We start from the raw sequence: 15,091 nt of genomic DNA on the forward strand, positions 1-15,091 counted from the left end.
TGTGCAGATGTTCTTTAACAAAGTCAGACAAAATGTAATATATACTTGCTTATTGTGCAACAGCTGGATGATTTATGTTCTCCACCAGCTTATTCAATTAAGATGCCTCACACTGTTCTTCTTATTACATTTAAATATTAAAGAGGTGATGAAGTGGTATTTGCATGAATACATAAGACATTGCATTACAAGTGAAGAAAAGGAGAGAAAAGGCAGAAAGAAAGGACCAGATTAAAGAAATAGATAAATCAGAAGGATTATTCTTTTTAACTAGTACAGAATTTTCTTTGATTATAAAGTATAGCAAAATGTTAACCTTGGAAAAAAAACACTGTTTTGACAAGGAGTTATGTTTTTCTACCCTATACACAATAAAAAGGTGCTAAACTAATATATATTCCAACATCTCAGCTACAAGCTGTAGCACTGTGTGTCTTTGTTTGGTGAGATATTTGCACATCTGCAAAAACTTAAATTAAGTATTAAAGATTATAAGTACAAAAGAAAAAGCATAAAAGAACTAAGTGCAAAAACTGAAATAGAGTTTTAAAAAATAAATATCTACCAGATGAAATCAGAAAAATAATGAAGTACACAGTGCTTTATTTAACTATAGCCAGCTCATATTTTAAATAAGTAGTTGCCATCCAGTGACTTAAATGTAATCAATTTAATAAATATGGATTCACAAGCTTCGTACAGATGGTAACTTACAGATTGTACCATTAAATCTCACAGGCAGCTTTTGGAAAACCATAGATTCTTATGGAAATTGTTTTTGAGTTATGTGTGAACAGCAGCAGGTTGTGAAACACAGTGCAAGAAGATAAGGGCGAAAGAGGAGGGGTAGTAGTGCTCCCAGCAGAATTTGCCAAAATTTATCATACTGAAGTCAAAATCCAACCACTTTAAATTGCACCTTAAACATTTGGTGACTGCTTCTTTCACATGCAAATGCCTGAATTGTTGCACGGATACTGGAGCAGACTCCATAATTCAGCTGTCTGCTGCTTTATCACTGCTCTCAGTGGGTCTCTAATGAATATTTCGCTGTGCGTGTGTTTGTGCCTGATAATCAAGCTAAGAAATGGAGTACTAATCAGGACCCCTGATGCACAGAGTGGTGCCTGGCCCAGCTTGGTACAAGTCCAAGTAATTTAAAAATGAAAAGATATGCTTCTAAGGCAGGATTTCATAAACAAAGAGGATAAATATACAGAAATCTTAAAACAGGACCCTTCTCCTGTAGGCAAGATGGGACTTGCACAAATTTGCCTTTTTTTTCTTTTTTTAGATAAGCACTTGTTTAATTTATGCCCGTACACTCATTATTAATAGCAAGTCTAGCATTACATTATTGCAAATACATCATTTTTTGCAGGATTGGAACTTTGGAGTAATTGTCAGTTTTTAACTGTAAAAAAGAAACAAAAAATAATTCCTAGAGGTCAAAGAAAAAATGCTATCTGTAATATCTTAGGTAAAATAGCAATAGCGCTGAAAAATTTAAAGAAAGAAAGAATTTGGTCTATGTGCCTGTCTGATGTTTTAAATATCATTTAAGATGATTTTTTTATGTAAAATATTTATATACAAATGGGATTTTGTTCCAGATTCCCAGCAACATTGCCCTGGATAAGTGGGTTAGGAAAATGGATAAATGAATGGATAGATGGATATTTTTTTAAAGTTTTTGGTTGTCTCATTTATTCTTGTTCTGTGAGGATAATTGTGTGTTAATATACTGTAAAATAATATAAATTCTGTGTAACAAACTGAGAAATATGATTTTAAATAATGTTATACTTGAGAATAATATCTCTTCACTGAATCACAAATGTTCTCCTTATTGCTTCTTGTCATTGAACCAAGCTTATTTATTTAGCACCTTTCATGGGAGGAACTTCCACAAAGCACTTTATGTAGATACATGTTATTTAATAGAAATGTTTTAAATGCCAAGCATTAAACTTTAAACTGGATAGAATATTTAAGAAAGAGTCAATCTAACATTTAAGTGATTAGCATTTAGGTAACTGTCAACAATCAATTAATACCACATTTTAGGTGAAGCGCAAAGAAAGGTCACAGTTTTACACCAGTTTCATCAAAACCAATAAACAAAATATATCTTGAAATATATTAACCATTAGGTATTTTGCAAACTGCAACACTGAAATGAGCATTTTTTAACCATTACAGTAGCCCAGTATGCTTAAGCAGGGAATATACAGTAAATGATTATAATATATTGTGATTTTCACAAAAGAAAATTGTTGAAGAGAAATTGGAGACTCCTAGATTTATAGCTAAGTATTTACTTTGAGAAAGAAAGAAAGAAAGAAAGAAAGAAAGAAAGATGCATTTCCTTGGAGCATTTGAAAATGTGTTCTACTGGAAAGGTGTGGGTGTTGGAGGAAAAGGAAAGCTGGTGTGCTGTTTTGTCAGGGAAAAAAAAATCCTCAGTTCTCTCTCCAGAAAATAGGAGACTGAAAAAGCATTGTGTTTGTGCCTTAAATTCTTAACGAAGACCAGGCAGTATCAAGGGACAGAAAACAGTACAGCTGTGCCAGACCCCCCAGCCCCACCCCCCTTCCCAGTGGGAGAGACATTCAGTGTGGGATTAGGGTTATAAACAGGGGGAAAGGCTTGTTTCATGCAAGGATTATCATGCTCTTATTTGGATGGTCTAGTTATTCATCATCTGCTTAGACATAGCATTTCCATAACGGAAACTACAGACTTAACCTGAATATTCCAAATATAGTTTATACTGTCTATGCGCTTTTACAGTATTATTATTAACTGAAATTTTATCATTTTACTATTATTGGTGTGATGTAATTGCAATGTGGTCTATCTATAGTTTTGTTTAAAATTTTATTATAAATGAATTCTCAAAACTTGATTTGTTGCCTTTTAAATTCTGTCCTTTTGAACCTTAAATCAAAAGAAGGTTAGTAGGCAAATGAGGTGACTATTGTGTGTGCCTAGTCAATAATGCTTTTCCTTCCTGAATAGACTGCAATTCATTAAAAACTCTACCACCAGAGTATTACCAGACAGAAAGATGACTCAGCATCTCTTTTCCTGTATTGAGTCTTCAGTGTCTGGCTCCCCGGATTGTTAGCTGAGGTTTAGATTTAGCTATGTATACATTTTACTGATGTATAATGTCTGATTTGCAATGATGTGTCTGTTTTTCTCAGAAATGTAAAATAGAAACAAATAGTAATTATATTATTATTCTTTATTTAGCAGACTCCTTTTTCTAGGAAATCTTACAAAAAGCATGCCATAATCCACACCATTTGAGCGATTACAAAGTACAAAGTTAACATGTAATAGAACAAACAAGAATGACAGCTCCACAGTTAGTCCTCATGCTAGACAAAAATATATATATAAATATAGGTACTTTTTTATTTGATTCAGCTTCAATTTTTTATTGTTCTAAGAGAGCTGTATAGCTTATTTTAAAGAGAGGTCACCACACCAAATTAAACAACAAGAAATTAATGATGTCTGCGGTGGGCTGGCGCCCTGCCTGGGATTTGTTCCTGCCTTGCACCCTGTGTTGGGATTGGCTCCAGCGGATCCCCATGTCCCTGTGTTAGGATATAGCGGGTTGGATAATGGATGAATGGATGGAAATTAATAATGTAATCAGACCATTTTAAAATATGCCTAATGCTGTACACAGAATTATATGAAATAATGGCTTGTTTTATTATTTCTCTATTTTCAATGGATTTTTCTTTTATATTAACTGCCTAAATAATTTAAACACATTAAGCTTATAAATACACTTCAGGTGATGGCAAGCTACAATATCCATCTTGTTAATTTAATAAATCAGTCAAACGTGTGAAAATGGATATTTTTGATATAGGCTATATTCTTCATACTTGTTTAGGTACTTGTTAATGCATGTGTACTGCACATATCCATCCATCCATTTTATGAATCTGTCTACCAAGTTCAGGTTTGTACAAACCTGTGTCCATCCAGAAATAAACACTGTATAGTGTAGTAGTCCATCAAAGGGTATACTTATGTACATACTTATATTCATTCACACCTGAACTGTCCAGAATTGCCAATCATCTTGACATCTTTGAACAAAAATCTGGAGTGCCTGAAGAAAAAACCCATGCAGACAGGGCATGAATATACAAACTCCACACAGTAATTCACCAGGTCAGGATTGAAACTCTGAATTCTCAAATTATGCTGCAGCATGTCACCCTATAAATCATTGGTAGCATACTTCATAACTGTATATTCTGTTATTAGACCATAGTATTCATACTCAGCATATGAACAATAGTGAGAAGAAAAAACAAAACAGGTAAAACGTTTGCGGAAAAAAAAAATAGTAGAAAACTTCTGGTTGTATGTCAAAGCTGTCACTTGCAGAGAGGAACACAGAAAGATTTACAGTTGAAAAATGTGCACTTACAGCGTCTTATGTCAGACTTCAATATGGAATGACACACTCTCTGTTTGCAGTCAAAGAAGGGCAATGAGTAGTGATCCAGTTTTTACGTGCTGAAGGTTTACCAGGGGCTGAAATCTTTCATCAGAATCATGGTACGGACTTGCTCAATGTTATCTTTGGTCATGGATATAATCACTCCTTCTTCATGGGTTTCATTTGTTCATCCATTTTTGAACTTGTAAATACATTTGTAAACACTGTCTCCATATTGGACAGAAAGCCTTTTATGGAAGGCTTACTGCTCTTCTTTGGTGCAAGTGCAGCCATGATTATTTCTATAAAGCAAAAGAAACTTGTTTTCACATGTAGTTGGGGACAGCTTTACAACCAATCTAAAGAAAAATACCACAGAAGTGTGGATATTTATTAACTATCCTTAACAAATTATTGGATTTATTACACTTTGAAAAAGTACTCCAGCAGAACCCAACAAGTAAAGCCTTGTCAGTTCACCGGTAACACTGACATTGTCAGGAAAACTACAACAGGTAAGCATAAGTATTGCTGCCGTTTCAGTATGGATGTAGAGTGTGGAGTTCAAATCATGTGCCTGATCATCTGGATCCCCAAATATGCGCTGGCTAGGGTAATTGGTGACTCTACAGGTCCCCTCAGCACACAGACCCAGTTGGGGTCGGTTTAATGGACCAGTACTCTGTTCAGAACTCTTTCCTGCCTTGTGTCCAGTGCTTTCAGGATATGCTCTAGCACCCATGTGATACTGAGTCGGATTAAGTGGGGTTGAAAATGACTGAAAGATTAGATTAGGTAAGGCTTTGTTAAAATCATGTGGTATTATCCCAGGCAAACAGTTTACCTGCCTATAGTATTTACCTACCTAAAATCCATGCTTACGAAAATCCACTTGACAAACCTTTTTAGTGGTCACCATACACCACTCGATTCTACTATTTATTTTATAGTATATAGATTTTATTTTAAATTGGCTGATGAATCAACCCGAGTTACATTTTATACAGTAATAAAAAATATACTTACATTTACATATAAGACTTTGTGGAGCACTTTATGAATCTTTAAAGGCTAAGCAACATACGTGATTTCACTCATTGCTTATCTGAGATGTTCTTTTAATCAGTTAACTTAATATTATCTGACTTTAGCTTCATAAATGTTCATACTTCCTTTTTATTATTGTAGCATCCCACATTAATCCAAAAAATGTTAAAGCTATTATACTACATGTGTAAGGCCACTGCTATTTGCAATATGAGTAATGTTAAATGTTTTATTTGAAGGTCACTATTAAAAAGGAAGACGGTGCTTACTGTTTTTCCTTTTCATACAACACATTCTTCAATCACACAACAGTTTATGAACTTGAACTCTTTATAATTTTCATTGAGATGTAACATATTTTTAAACTAAAAAGTACACATTATTAAAAAAAAACAGGAAAAAACCAAAAGAAGTCCTTGAAATATAGTAGAGTCATTAATGGTGATTCCACAATATAGTTGTAAGTACATTGAGAATACTAGTAGTTGTAAAAGTAAAAAAATATATATTATTTAAAACTTACATAAGTACAGAATGGCAGGTTAATTGAGTGAGAAATTAACTAAACAAAATAAATATGCCTCACTATGATTCCAGATCTTTACTTGTGAAATGTGTCTAGACATATGTGGAATCTCCTGGAATTCTAGCTTTCAGATTAAGGATGCATAATTTGATTTGACCAATCCCAACACGTTCTATATTTGTGCTGAACATGAGATTGTTTTTCAGAAAAAAAGACAAGCCAGTAATGCTAATAAATGCTAAATATCACACAGAAAGTCTGAATTCATTATTGACTGAGTGAAAAAGCATGGAATCCAATTAAACACAAGAATGAGACATTGAGAGAGTATTCAGAAAGGCAGCATGGCTTTAGTGCAAGTCTATGGTTTTACACAGGTTCTCTCACCAAAAACTATCATCAAAAAGAAAACCCACCTAAATAAAATATCCTCATTTACGAATCAATCACAGTATTAATGCTATACTTGTAGCACTTGAAAGGAATAATTATGAAGTAAAGGTTGGTATTCGGTTTTATGTTCTTTTTTTCATTTAAAAAATATAAAGCAAGTCAAAAAAGCTGACAAATTAAAAAAGGACTGGCATATATTACCTCCATAATGCATAACAGGATACAAATTCAATGTTATACCTTCGTTAGAATGTAGATTAGCGTTTGAGATATCATGATAGTAGAAACTGTTGATATAATGGTTATCAGCCTACAAAACAGATTTTATTAAATGTAAATTAAAAATGAAATTGACTAAAATAAATGAACTCTCTCAGAGAACCTCAAAAATGGTGAAATATATAGTACAAAACTGTTACACATATTTTATTAAACTAATGGGGATATGCTCAGAATTTGCACAGATACAAATAGTATGGTAAATATTTGGTCAGCAAAGTCTAATGTTCCCTAAACAAAAGCTTAATATGGCAATTGAAATCTGACATATTCTTATGCATTTTAAAATATTAGATATCTTGGACTGGTGTCCATGTTAAGATGGGTCTTGGTCTCTTACCTAGCCTGGAGGCCATCATAAGTGAGTGGGCAGGAAGAAGGGCAAAACATTCCAAGCCCTAGTCAGAAAATTGGCAAAAGATCCCTGGCAAAAATGGACTGAAGAGCCTTACCTGGCCGGGAGGTAAACATAAAGATGGTACCATAACATGTAGGACTATTTATTTCCCCAACACGATAGATGGCAGCATCCCTGGGTTAGAATAACCAAATGGATACACACAGGACATGCTGGGAGCTGTAGTCCCATGAGGCAGCCCTGTTGTTCCCTGGGTGCCTCCAGGGGGTGCTGCAGGGATTAGCAATCCCAACTTTGTGAGACTTTCACATGACTCAGAAGTGCTTCCTGCAGACCATGTCCTAACACTGGATGTACTGCCATATCTTATGTAAAAGGAGTCAGACTGCCTATCCCAGGCGTTTCGGTGTCAGTTAGAAGAGGTACAAAGGTCACCTGGGAGGAGAAAGGGAAAAAAGAGAGAAGAAGAGAATTGTGTTCTTGTGCTAGTATTGTTATTACAAAGAAGCCAATCTGAGGTAATTTATTATAAATAAAACATTGCATTTGTACCCTGGAGTTGTACATGTGCAGTTGTGTGTGGGGTTTGGGATCCTGCAAAGCCTCTTACAGGCTACAACATACACATTGCCAGTGAACTTATTACACCACTCTGAAGCTATTTTTAGTATAGAGCACTATACAATGAATGAATTGAATACAGTATGTCAAACAGAGAAGTGTAATCTAACCTTTTGCATGAAAAACTATACTAGAGTATGAGCTGGATGAACCATGTGGGTATGTTGTTTGGTACATTTCATATCAGGTTCTGGAATATTTTTCATCCAAGTAAAGCATGAATGCAATCCTTAATGCAGAAATATCCACTAAGAGAGCGTAGCAAACACTTAAATCTGCAAAATATTTCTGTATCTACTGAAAGTTGTATAGTAAAGGCAAGATTAGTGATTTTATCATGATGATAAAATGAAATGTTTTTAGGGTTAATCCACACTAGCACACAAATAATTACAAAAATACTGCTTTCATTTTAAAAGTTTTCTATCCACACTAGCATTTTCAGGTTTTTTTCTAAAAGGTTGTCATATAGCAAAACATGGAATTTTTCTGATTCTTGTTTGCAGAATAAACACAAAGTAAATCTAAATGCCAAAGCACAAGGAAAACAGAAAACACTTGCGGAAAACACCAACTGTTTTTAAAGGTTACAAAGAAGTATAAAATGGTGAAAGCCAAGGAAAACGTAGACTGGGGTTCCAACCAAAATAAATTTGATGAAATATCAACTGTATGTGAGAAGTTTGGAAAAGACTATCCCTACAGTACAGATATCAAAAAGAATTTTCACACAGGAGCATTAATAGGGTGGTTGTATACCATGTAAAACCGCCAAAAGCAGACTTTGTTCATGTTTGCCCATGTTTGTCAAATTAGAAACCCTATGGCCAAAATTCTTATACAGTATATATATATATATATACTGTATATATATGTATATGTGTGAAATCAGCCCTGACACAGACAGGCACAGTGACACACAATTCCCAAGCACACACGTTGGCTGGGGTGGCGATCCAGCCGGGATGCCCTGGAGGAGGGCTTGTGCCTTCCCCAGACCATGTGGGGGCCACCACCCTGCTACCTTTGGGGGCCACAGGTACAGAGCTTTGAAGCTCCACCTTGTAGGGGCCTGTGGTCACCGCCAGGGGGCGCCCATATTTCTTTGGAGCCCTGGACTTCAGCACTTCCGCCACACCCGGAAGTGCTGGGGGGAAGAAGAGTAGGGACACCCGGAGTGCTTCTGGGGATGTAGCCGGCACTTCCGCCACACTGGGGCGTGTCGGTGGAAGATTGCTGGGAAACACCTGGAGCACATCTGGGTGATTATAAAAGGGGTCGCCACCCTTCATTCAAGGCTGGAGTCGGGTGAGGAGAAGGACAGAGCTTGGTGGAGGAGGCAAGGAGGCGGCCTGAAGAGAGTGAGGCATTGTGAAGAGGTCAGGACTTTTGGGACTTGTGGGGTTTGTGAGCACATAATTGTAAATATGGAGCACTTAAATAAACGTGTGTTGGGTGATTTCAACATGTCTGCCTGTCTGTGTCCGGGCCAGTCTCCACAACGTTAATTTTTCTTTTCTTTTATTTTCTTTACACAACACAAATGCCCACAAGTATTGCTCAATCCTTGTCCTTTCTCTTTCTTCTCTCTTTCTTTCTTTATCTACTGCCTCCACTCCTCCTCATAAGAATTGTCCTCTACCTCTTGACCCCAGTTCCCTGAATCGAGTGAGGTGGCCTCGTTTATATTGTACCTGGAAGCACTTCAGTTGCTCTCTGATGATCATCCAGCAGCACTTCCTAGTGTGGCAGAAGTGCTGCATGGACACCCAGAAGCACTCCAGGTGCACCCGGATTTTTTCGATTCGAGTGTGGCGGAAGTGCTGCATTCCTGGGCTCTGATGTTGACCAGGCCTCCTAGTGGCGGCCACAGGCCCCAGTAGGGTTAAGCTTCCAAGCTCCAATCCTGTGGCTGCAATACAGACCAGGGGCCTCATGTATAAACGGTGCGTACGCACAGAAATGTTGCGTAAGAACTTTTCCACGTTCAAATCGCGATGTATAAAACCTACACTTGGCGTAAAGCCACGCACTTTTCCACGGTACCTCATGCCTTGTTGTACGCAAGTCCTCCGCTAGGTTTTGCAAACTGGCGACACCCAGCGTCAAAGCAATGGTACTGTTCTTGTGTGATTACTCATTATTTTCATGACGCGGCTTTATAAATACATAGAAACTAACCGCATATTGTTTATTAGTGTAATGCATCTGATTGTAATTAACTCGTAACAATATAATATTTCCATATTTCTCTCACTGCACCACTCGGAGTATTTATATCACTGTATCTGAGTGTGAATCACAGCAGCAGCTGATCGGAAAGAGAATTATTGGTATACGGCATTAAGCACACGCTGTCTCTGCCACGGCAAAACGTTTCAAAGCCTTTCCTGTACGGACATCGCGGTTCAAAACAGTTTAATCCCAAGAACTTTAAATGCAGCCAATCAAGTGCTCCTTGTAGAACTGTTTGTACTTATAAGTACAATCACCCCACTGTAAACTTGCACTATAGTTATAATATCGCACAACCTGAGCCACTTTATAAAGCGCGTATTTACATATGATGACGATATAATTTTTAAGGTGAAATGCAGCAAAATATGTTTGTTAAATTATACAGATAAAACTTTAACTTCATTTAAATAATCTATATTCTTCACTGGGAGTGTCTTTAAGGATAGAATAATTAAACATGTACTACGAAGATATTTCAATGTTCTTTAAACGTTTTGAAGAATCGGCGCTAAGCTTACAGATGGCTTAACGTCTATTACAGAGCTGATTGTATGGCGATCGGTTACTTGGGGAAAGAAAAGCACTGACTGCAGTGACGGCTACGCCAATATATATTGAATATAAAACAGAAAGATAAAATAACAACACAGCTAAAAACGCAGCGAAAAAATTTCGGCAGAAGTTAAATGCTTGTCATGAGCACGAGGCGGCTAGTGTCTGCAACATACGTGGCCATCCACCGTGCATGATATTGGCGGGCAAAGGAGCCACCGATTCTTCCTCTGCCCAGTGCCACCACAAGCTTAGAGCCGCCCCTGAGTACTGCTGCAATAAATTATTTCATCAAGTGAAACATGTTTAATAACGTGCTTTAACTCCTATCATCATGAAAATGACATCACGTATACATCTCAGTATTTTAGTTATTCAGAGAGCTGTAATATCATGAATGCAATGGACTCTGTGTCCATTTGGAGAAAGAGAGCCAGTTTAAGAAGCAAGTAGTGATTCACACACATAGAGCACATAGAAGATCAAATACAAAACAAAGCATTTAACGTGCTACTTTAATTACGATGTGATTTTAGAAACTGGTTAATTAAACAATTTTAAGATGAATTTTATGATGTTCTACTTTAATGACAAAATAAACTACGTGATTAAAGTGGAAATGTCGAGATTGAAGTGGACATTTCGTGCTTTTTCCCCACCGTGTGGCTTTTTTCTCTGTACCCTAATAAGCTTTCATATGACACTCAGACAGTGGGCTTACAACTCTGCTTTCCACGGCGACTTTGATATGTGACTTCTTTTTTATTTCCGGCACTGCGATTTTGTGGATGTGAGCTTTCATGTTTCTCCAACACGCTATGCCACTCGATCAATTTCCTTTTGTTGATTATACCACGGCTTATTTGAACAAATAGTATGTTTTTCCTTTGCCTCCACTTGGTATTCGCTGAAATTCTTATGTTTCCCCCCATGCTTTTCCCATTGTCTTTTCACAGAAGGCTGCGCTTAAGGGCGATTTATATTGATTTGCATATTCAAATAGGCATAATTCTGGGAGGATTTGGGGCGTTACATAATGCCATTTTCATAAATACTGATTGCTATGTGGTCAGACATTGACTGCAGTTTTCTGGCAACATTTCCCTTCAGTGCTGGTTGAGTTTGTAAAATCTATATATATATAATTCACTAAGGCAAGACAACCATGGAAAGCACGCCGGAAGGGGTGTGGATTCATTGAGCCGCCGACAAGTAAGACACCTATGGCGCACGCAGGAAGGAGCCACGCCCACCAACTCCTGGCACCTGCGAGCCACGTTGACTGTTCATAGAGGCATGTTTCTCGCGGAGGTGAATCGCCATATACAGCGTGTAAAACGGTTTACGAGGGGTATCTCATGGGATCCTTAAAACAATCCTTAACAACTGAGGTTAAAACACAATGAAGTAAGCAGTCTTTAAAAACCGAGTTTTCAGTTACGATGCACGAGCGCGTGCACCATAGCAAACTGTTTTGCACGCTATATACAGCAATTTGCATCTGCAACAAACATGCGCCTTCTTCACTCACGGACAATTATATGTTACTCTCTCCAGAGTTCCATCTTTTCATTCACTTTCTCCCTTTTTAGACAACTGTGTCTTTCCAGAAGTGTTCAACCATCAATAAATAATTATGCGGTGTTTGTTATGCCGCGGGTTCACTATTGTGTTGTATTTTGCTCTCCCCAAAGTTCCATCTTTTCATTCACTTACTGTTTTATTCTCACACCAACCCGTTTTAGACAACCGTGTCTTTCCAGAAGTGTTTAGCATTCAATTAATAATTATGCATGAGACTGAGCGTGTGTCTACCAGGTGCAGAGAGGCGTGGGTAAGCCGTTGAACCCCATTCGGACTGTGACTCGTACGCTCCCACTGGTTGCGTCCCTACCCTTTGTACACACCCCCCTCCCACCTCGCTACTACCGTGGTCGGGTGTCTTGGTGGATTATATATAGAAAAGCAGCCAAAACCACATAGAGCAATGAAACGTTTATGTGAGTCACAGGTGCATCTGGACTGTGTAAAGACGACAGCGGCTCCAGTGACGAGTTGGAGGTGGGCACATGAGCAGGCAGTGCATACTGAATGAGAAATCAGCAGACTAGCATGACGGATGGAGTTGAGTGGACGTCCTTCTCCTCTCCTGCCGTTCCACACTCCGCGCCTGAGTGCAGTGCACTCGCATCCCTCCATCTGGCAGGAGAAGGCACAATGAGGGTCCGGCAGTTTTCAGTCACGGATGATTGTGTGTTGGTTCGTTCCGTGCATTGTTACAATGTTGCTTTTCTTGCTGATTTATTACATTACCGATTTTTCAAATGTTAATTTTCTCCCTGTGTTTAAAAATCATTAAAAAATCGGCCTAATTATGCGGCATATGGTACGCCGCAGGTTGGCTAGTACAGTGTAATGTAACTTAGTGATACTATATTATACATATTATATGTCAGATGGGTTTTTTATTTTTTATGGATTCTAAAACAAAATCATAATTGTCAGAAAAGTTTAAAAGCCTTAAGTGAGTTTGACATTATGAATGAACAATATGTGGTGTAAATTCAGTGCAGGTAATTCTTTACATATATTGTACTTGAATACATTCACATTCACAATTAAATGTGACTATTAGAGCTGACAGAATTTTCTTTTTTTTTAATTTGTATTACTAGGGCATGCCTGACCTTAGTCCATCACTGATTTGTTATTTCTATCACTTTAAATGTTCAGATAAGAGCTAGCGATGTAGTTTATCTGTTTTCTGCATTTTTGTGGTCATTTTCCCACTCTAGCCCCTTGTTTTATGCTGCGTTGAAAGGTATAAATACCATAATGACATCTTTCTTGCATGTTGAATAAAACTGACTTCAAATAGCTTTTTAGATACAGTTTTTGCAATTTCAGATCATGTATCCATTTTTGAACCTATTATTTAAAATATAAACTTATGGACAGCAGGTGAGCATTTCAATAGCATTGTGCAAGTCAACTTCCATTATTGTTAATGATAGTATATTAGCCAAGAAAACTGGAGGCATAATAAATTTCATGTTGTATTTATAATACAAATTTGAATGATTACCTGTCCTTTTTAGAGGAGAAGCACCATACTGTTAGAATCTCAGTCCTTCTCATGCTAGTAATTATATTTACTGCACGGATAAGTGATAGATGACTTAACACACTGATAATGCTTTGAATGTTTCCCTCACCTTTTCCTTTCAGTGGTAACAAACCCTGTTCTTTAAATGTATGTCTGCACAATTCTATTAGTATATGTTTCACTTATTTTAGTGTGCCAGCTTATGTGGAGAGAGACATTGGACATCTGCACATGTAAAGTGTATGTCTCAGACAGTAGGATGTGTACTGTGACCTAAAATGGAAAAATTAAATATCTCTTAATGTTACTGTCTTATTTCTTGTCAAGGCTGATTAAACTTCAAGCTGTCTATGGATAGTTCATCAGTGAACGCAAGGTTAATCAGTCAGCTATTCTCCCGCTATATCCGAACACTGGGTCACAGGGGTCTGCTGGAGCCAAACGCAAGGTACATTTTTTTATTGTAGTGCAGTCATCAAAATAATATTAATCCTTTGGTAAGACAGACATAATTAATCCATCCATCCATTTTCTTAACCCACTTTTCTATGGCAGGATTGTAGATCAGCTGGAGCCAATCCCAACAGTCATCAAGGTCAAGATAAGAACAATCCCTCGACAGGGTGCCAGTCCATCACAGGACATAATTAATTCATCCATCCATTTTTCAAACCCGCTTCATCCTGAGTAGGGTTGCATAACTAATATAAAACAAAATTTGGCAAAATATGTAATGACTTTATGTATCAATAACCAAACAATTTTTAAACACTGTTTAAATTTGAAAATTTCAATAAAAGTCTTGTGGCCAAGGGAGAATCACATATTGGGAGAAGTGCCAATCCCAAAAGAGCACAGGGGTTGACTTACTCCTCTGTAACATACTCACGTTACACGGTGTTTTCATGAGTACCTATGGTAATTATATGTATAAAGCTGTGGAAGGCTACCCTTGTAATTTCTGCTTTGGACATAAAAAACTATTAAAGTATTAAAATATGAAAGATACCCTATAGCAATGAAGAAATTGTCACCTTAAATTTTGATTATAAAAATCTAATTTAAATCCAGTTTTGCACAAGAAGCAATATAGTTACCAGTTACTTGACTAAATTAGTTTTTTTTAAGAGTTCCTCTTGCATTAATATGGATATAAGGATATCACAATAATTCTTGAGTCCATAATATTCTAATACATATGCGGATTAGGATAAATTATTTTCTTTTTTATAGGAAACAAAATTACATTTCAAAATAAATTACCTCAAATCTATAGAAAGTAATTTTCAGAATTGTGCTTAAAACTGTAAAGTCATGGATCATTTATAAATCAGAATTTTGTCTTTCTAAGGGTGAAAAATTACAGATTTACTCCAGAAGGACCACTAAATGAATACCTGAAAAAGCCTAGCTGTGCCTGTATTTCAGCTCATATATACAAATAAAACATGTTGCTTTCAGTCTTATTAGTTTCAATGAAAACAACAAGCTCTTATT

Source organism: Polypterus senegalus, chromosome 3 (assembly GCF_016835505.1).
Source record: "Polypterus senegalus isolate Bchr_013 chromosome 3, ASM1683550v1, whole genome shotgun sequence".
NCBI classification, from domain to species: Eukaryota; Metazoa; Chordata; class Cladistia; order Polypteriformes; family Polypteridae; genus Polypterus; species Polypterus senegalus.